We start from the raw sequence: 7,628 nt of genomic DNA, 5'->3' as shown, positions 1-7,628 counted from the left end.
AGCTTTAAGTTGTTCTATGAGATCATATTCCTTACTAAGCATTTGTGAAATACGAGGAGCTTGAGGAAGAATAGGTTGGGAAGGAGGAAGTGAAGTTGGGATAACTGGAGGAGGATTAGGTTGCCTATTGTTTCTTGTGTTATAAGTATGGGCAACCGCATGATAACTCTCTCTAGTCAGTTGCTTAGCATACTCATAAGGGCTCTTAGTAGAATAACCTCCTTGCATAGTAATAATAGGTTTCTTAGGAGTGCAAAAAGAATCATTAGCATAACCACCTTGAACCACTAAGATAGGCTTATTTAAAGGTTGAGAATTTTGAGAAGGACAAGCACCTTGGACAGTGAAGAGAGGTTTGTTAGGTGTTTCATTCACATGTATCAAATTGATTGAGGATGGTTTAGAGAAATGAAAAAAGTGTTGGAAGAATTGTTGATAGTCTTCTCTTGCACTAAAATCTTATCACGGATTAAATCAATTTTAGGAGAGAGACAAGGGGTAGGAAAGGTCATATCATCCTCTATCATCAAAGGATCTACATGGGGAATAAACTCTCTAGGAGAAGGATCAACATCACTCTCTAAAGTCTCACTTTTGAGAGGGAGATCTTTGAAAGAGATGTTAACCATCTTGCTTTGAACTAGGGTTTCCTTATGAGTAGAACCAAGTTGAGGAGAGGGAGATGCTTTATTTTTAGAGGGAGAATGATTGAGATTCAAGGAAGGTGAGAAAATATCAAGGGAGTTTTCAATCTTGATTTCATCCCCTTTGGCTAGGGTTCTCTCATGGGGTAGAGAATAATCTACACCTTCTCCTAATGGTTCATCCCAAATAGTGAGGTTGTTGAAAGGAATGTTTGAAGTATTGTCAATTTCGGGAGAGGAGATAACATTGTTTATTAATTCATCATCCTTAGGAGGGAGAGCATCAATAGATGTGTTAAAATCATCCTCTTTCCTCAAAATATGTTCAATATGATCTTTAGGGGAGAGAGAATTAAGGAAATTGCTTATTATTTCATCTTCTTTCTCTAAGGGATGCTTATGGGTAAGACAAACTTTAGGAGAAGGGTAAGCATTTATCATTAATTCATCATCTCTAGTGGGAATTTTGTTGGAAAAGAAAATGCCATCACTAGGAAATGTAGGGATAATGTCATCTTCTTGCACAAAAGGATCCTCATGAAGGGAGTGTTTTTTAGGAGGAACATGAACATATGTCTCCAAAGATTCATGCTTAGGAAGGAGATCTTTGAAAGAAGTGTTCATAACCTCTTGTTGCACTAACATGCCCCCATTGGAAGGACCAACTTTAGGAGAAAATAAGTCAATGTCCATCAATACATTAAGAAAGGTGGTTATGATATCATTCTCTTCCTCTAGGATAGCTGAATAGGAAGGGCACATTTTAGGAGAATTGTCAAGATCACTCTTAAAGTCTTCATCCTTAGAGCATGGGGGAGTCTCAAAGGGATTGGTAGCAACTCTTTTAGGCACTAAAATGTTGTTATAGATGGGGGGAGGTTCTTTAGGAGAAGGAAAAATTGAAACAAGGGAAGCTAACCCATTATCACATCTATGAAATGAATGCATCATGACAACAATTTTCCTTTTTCAAATGATAACACATGCAAAATAGAAGGAAATCTTTAATTTTAACCAATGCAAGCACTTAGAATGTAGATTTAGAAAATGAAATTTATGATTCAAATGAGTTCCTAAATCAGATTTGAAATTATTGATCCCAATTAAGCTATCCACAAGTTCAACTTTGAATTGAAAAATTTAGGGTTTTAGCAAAAATTTCCTCTAGATTTTTGAATCTTGCAAGAAATTAAAACTTGTAAATACAAATTTGAATTTGAAATAGCGTAAACACTCAAATTTGAAAACATAAATCAGAATTAGAGAAGATTGGAGTTCACGTCGGGTTCACCAAAATGTGTGGGAGAAAAAGTGACACTAAGCAAACAGGCCCTAATCTCACTTTCAACCACACACTTGTGGAATACGAAAGAGCCTAGAGGTATCACACAATTGGCTACTTCTTTTTGTGGAAGAGAGAGCCACGGGCTACCTATTAGGATTTCTATTCCTTTGTTGTAATTGAAAGATAAAATGATGCAAGTTCAATTCCTAACCCCAAAGTGCAAGTACGAACTAATAACAAGATTGCAGAATTGAACTTAAACAATGGAAAGCTGTAAACACAAGGACAAGACAAGAATGCAAATGCGTACCCGGAGTTAAAATCTGAGTGAAAATGTTCAGGATGGGGGCGCGAGCGCCACTGTCCTGATTCTGCACCTAAAACTGCTCCAGAAACTGCTGTTTTGCAACTTGAAAAGCTGTCAAAAATGCTGAAAACTACTGTCTGTCAGGAGGACCAGGGCGCCCAGCGCCCCTGTCCCAGGGACCAGGGCACCCAGCGCCCCTATCCTGGCAGGACCAGGGCACCCCACGCCCCTGTCCTGGTCTTTTTCTCTACAATTTGGTGTGTTGTTCTATCTCAGTCTGCTTCTTTCGGATCTGCAACTTGCGGCGTCGTCCGAATCCCGAAACCTGCACTTATATCTGAAAAGGTATGGTGGGTGGCTATATAGGGTTTTGCCTTAGTCAAACCCCCGCTTTGGTGATTTCCACCTCCACGAATAGCCAAGTTGTATTGTAAAAGTAGTGTGTGTGCAGACCTTGTGTGTGTGCAAGATCCTAAAATGCAAGTAAGCAAACTAGAGCAACCTAGAAAGTAAACCCTAATTGCTTGTAAATGATAATGTAAATGCTCCAAATCAAGATGTAAAGAGATCTAAAGCATGAATTCAAGTGATATAATGAGGCTTATGCAAAGACATGAAAACAACATGAAATCATACCCAACCCCAAGGGAGGGGTACAAGCCAATCTTCAGTCGGTGATCCCCTATTGCTCTTCAATGTCTTTAAAGCCCTAAATGGATGAATGAAATTGATGAATGATTGATGGATGGATGTTGAATGTTGTTGAAGTCTTCAAAGATCTGCTCTTTCACTGCATAGAAGGCCCTTGAAAACCAAAATCCGGATCCTTTCAAATGAAGAAAGAGAGCTCTTATATATGAAACCCTAGGTCTTAATTTCAACTTTTGGCCGACCTAGAGATTGAATCTCCTGCCAATTTATTGGGGTTAAGCTTTATTTTATGATTGGATCGCGCTCCTAAAATTTTGGGAAAAATGTCCGGGACCATGTGCACGCTGGGCGCCATGGTCCCGACAACTTTTCACCAAATTTTCAGGGCCGTCGGATATGATGATTTTAGATCGAATCTCGAAGTTATAGCTGATTTCGAGATGTTTTGACCCCCGAAATCAAGCCCCCAAGTTCAAAATAGGACCTAATCAGGGTTTTTGATTAAATGATGTATTGGAAGAATAAAATGAAAGGGGCACACTTTAATTAAAAGGGCCCAACTTTATGATATGGGAGATGATAAAATAAGACCCTAGACCTAATTAATTTAATTAATTAAGTGCTAAAGGGGAAATGCAATGCAAAATGCAAAATGTGCCAAGGCGGGTGCTAAACTAGGTGTGAAATTGTACCACCCTAGCAAGTGCGTACAATTTATGATGCTACAAAAATGTCAAATGCTCACAACTTTTTCATATTAAGTCCCCTTTTTCATGATTTATTTTGTAACAATCATTTGAAAAATAGTTGAAACATCAAATAAGTAACGAATAATAAAAAAGTAGGCATTTTACCATATAGGTGTTGAGGAAAAATCAACACGACAGCTCCCAAGGATCACTTGCATGCAAACCTGTCACACAAGAAGAGAAGCAAAAACAAAGCTATGGAACCCAGAATTCAATGATTGAGAAAAGAGGAATCATATTGATTGTGCAAGAATAATACAATACAAATACACATTACAAAGAGAGAATCCTTAGAAAAGGATACTAGAAACCCTAAAGGATAAAACCCTAAAGAATTATAAGATGCCTAAGTTTAGCTTAAGTGTAGAGTATAATAGACGAATAATTAAATAAATAATTATTAGCCACACCATGATAACTCTAACTTAAGGAGAGTAATAAATTTTGATAAACCATCATATCTCTCTATGTTACTTTCTCTCTCTCTTTCATAAGATCTAAACCTATCACACCTTTCTCTTGCTCCCTCTCTCTCTTTTTGTCCCTCTTTATACATCTTTGTCTAGACCTATCTTCCTTCCTCTCCCTTAATCCACCCTTCTCTCTCACAAGATATACACTTATATTTCTACCTTTTCATTGCTCCCTCCTCTATCTCACTTTCTCTCCCATCAGATCTAGACTTGTCTCTCTACCTCTCCCTCTCTCCCTCCTCTTTCTCTTTGTCTTTTATTAAAAATATTTCCCACTCTTTCTCTTTCTCCTTCATTATAAATATCTCCCACTTCCCTCCCTCCCTCCCTCCCTCTTTCCTTCCCTACTCTCAATATCACCTCTCACTCTCTCCAATCCTATGCTACTTATCTCTCTCTCTCTCTCTCTCTCTATATATATATATATATATATATATCCTCCCTATTAAGATTAAGGTGCCATATAACTTGTTAATCCTATGACATGGCTTCAACATCATTGGAAAGTGTTCTAAGGCACTTAGGAAGTATTGGAAAAATAATTTATAATATTTAATTGTCACCAGATTATTTGTAATACATTCATAAGGGGTGATGGGTTACTGATGCAGACCTCCTTACACCTAAGGAAAAGTACAAAAGGTTAGGGTATGACACTTAAAATGACAAAAAATGACCCTACAAGGAAGGAATCCACATCTTAGGGTTTTGAACTACTCTCCACTACTCAAGCCTAACACCTACTCAAGATGAGTAAATGGCTTCAACTTCTCTAACATGACTCACTGATGATTCCTGCACTTAGGGGCTTTGGAATTAGTCCATTCATGACTACTAAGGACTATTCCAAGGATTGGTTTAGGGTTTTGTCTTCAAATCCTTATACCTCCTTTGGAAACCTACCCCCTTGGCTAGTAGCCCTTTTTAGTAGGAGAATTGACCTTAACTCAAAAATATTCCACACCCTCTAAAAAAATAATCACCATTATAGATACCCTTTTGGGAGTTACACTCATATCCAGAATGGATTGGCAAGATCTGCAACCTAAGGGTTTGAACCCCTTAGAAGCCTAAAGACCTAATTAGGGCGATTAGGCCTAATTTTCAAAGAAACCCCCATTACCGGTACCCCAAATGCAAAAGTAACTTTATGAGAATGTAGGAATGGTGAATAATCTCTAATTATAGGGTTTCATGCTTGGAATCCACCGCTATCAGATTTTATGATGAGTGTCCTAAATTTTCTTAAGGTAGTCACATAGAGATGCATACCTAGTTTTTCTTCTTTCTCCTCACAACCAAGTTTCCCCTGCAAAAAACCACAAAAATCCTATAATAAATAGGCCAATCCTGCAATCCACCAAAGGAAGAAACTTCTAGTTGACTAGAATGCAAGATATGGCCATTTTTGGCTAAAACCCTAGCCAAACCCTTACTTTTTGGGCTACAGTCAAAAAAATGGAGGGTTCTCACTACACAGAAACAATAAAAGCCTCATACCACCACAAAATCAAATATAATTTATTCCTCCATCTACTCCATGAATGGTGTGACTCAATTCATTCCGTACAAGGTTGTACGACTTCTGCAAACTCAAATTTTTTGAGAAAACTCAATCTTGTTTGTGTCTTATTGCTCCCAACTTCAAATCACAACATCACCCACTTTTGGAATAGTGTCCACAAGGATTATAGACCTATCCAATGGTTTCCAACCTAATTTGGAAGAGGTTGGAGCTGTTGAGAGGCTTACATCAACTGTATTTTGAAAAGTTGCTCTTTTGCACTGAAAAGTTGCACTTTCAAAAGTTGCATTTTTGCATAACAAGTTGTCAAACTCTCTAAGGTTGGGATCCACACACTTGGATCAACCAAACACCCTTAAAACATCCTAAAAACCCAACAAACACAAAACCAAGCATTCTACTACCCCTATTGATCACATTGTCCCAATTGGCTTATCAAATTGCCTAGTTAGTGACATGGGTTTACATGGTGGGGTCTTTATTGATTACATGAAACTTGCATAAACATAAGACACTAAGAAAAACACTATGATCGTAGTCTTCATCCTCAGAGCCATGATTTTCTTGTTGAAGAGGTGCTTCTATACCATACACCCCGGGAGAAGAGATCTCAAGCCCACTTGAGATCAGAGTTTGGAGGTTTGCACCATGGTTGGAAATTTGTTTATCTATCATCCAAACTGCCTTAGAGTCTAGTTTGTCCTACCAAGACACTAAATACTTAATGCAATCCTTGTTCCTTGTCCTCTTTGTGATTCTAGTGTTTAGAATCTTGCTCAACTTTGGTGAATCATGCTTTGGAATATCATCCTTTGCTGCAACCTACATCGGCTCCTCCACTTCATTGCTATCACCTTTGAAAAGTGTAAGATCAAACACATTGAAAATAGGTGACAATCCAAGATCAGGAGGAAGTTGATTTCATAGGCATTCTATCCACATTTCTTTAAAATCTGACATGGTCCAATCTTCCTCTGCATGAGCTTGGTGTGCTTACCTTTTGTGAGTCTCTCCTTCTTCAAATGTACCCATACCAAGTCCCCAACACTAAATTGTGCATCCCTCTTTTTCTTATCAGCATAAGCTTTGCACTTCTCTGCAAATTGTTGGAGATGAGACTTCACTTGTTCATGTACCTCCTTGATGACTGATGCAAAAGCTTCACCATCTACACTAATGGGCTCTTCCTTGGGCAAATCCCTCAACTCTAATACACCCCTTGGGTGGATGCCATATACAATTTGGAAAGGAGACTTCCTTGTGCTTCTATTTATGGTGTCATTGTATGAGAACTCTTCTTGTGACAGTATATTGTCCCATTTCTCTCCATGTTGTCTTGTCAAACATCTTAATAGGTTCCCCAAGGACCTATTGACAACTTTAGTTTGTCCATCCATTTGCGGATGGTAGGCTGATGAGAAAGTTAGGTTAGTTCCCAACTTCTTCCAAAGAGTCATCCAAAAGTGACCAATGAACTTCACATCCTGGTCTGAAACTAGGTTTAGTGGCAACCCATGTATCCAGACTATTTCTTTGAAAAACAAGTATGCAACATATGAGGCATCACAAGAGGTTTTACATGGCAACAAATGAGCCATTTTGCTAAATCTGTCCACTACTACAAAGACATTCTCAAATCCTCTCCTTGTCCTAGGTAGACCCAACACAAAGTCCATGCTTATGCTCTCCCATGGCCTAGAAGGAATAGGTAAGGGTTGGTACAAGCCTACATTGGTGGATTTTCCACTTGGCTTTTTGATAGATTACACATGTCTCCACAAACTTCCTTACATCTGCCTGCAACTTAGGCCAGTAGTAATGTCTTTTCACATGGTCAAGGGTCTTGTCAAGACCAAAATGACCTTACCTTACCCCACAATGTTTCTGCCTAATGATATTTAGTCTCATTGAACACTTAGGAATGCATAACTATCTACCTTTAAATAGAAATCCATCTTGTATCAAAAATTCAAAAATTTCAACAAGATACCGGT

This window comes from Cryptomeria japonica, chromosome 9 (assembly GCF_030272615.1).
Source record: "Cryptomeria japonica chromosome 9, Sugi_1.0, whole genome shotgun sequence".
NCBI classification, from domain to species: domain Eukaryota; kingdom Viridiplantae; phylum Streptophyta; class Pinopsida; order Cupressales; family Cupressaceae; genus Cryptomeria; species Cryptomeria japonica.
This window is presented reverse-complemented; position numbering follows the sequence as displayed.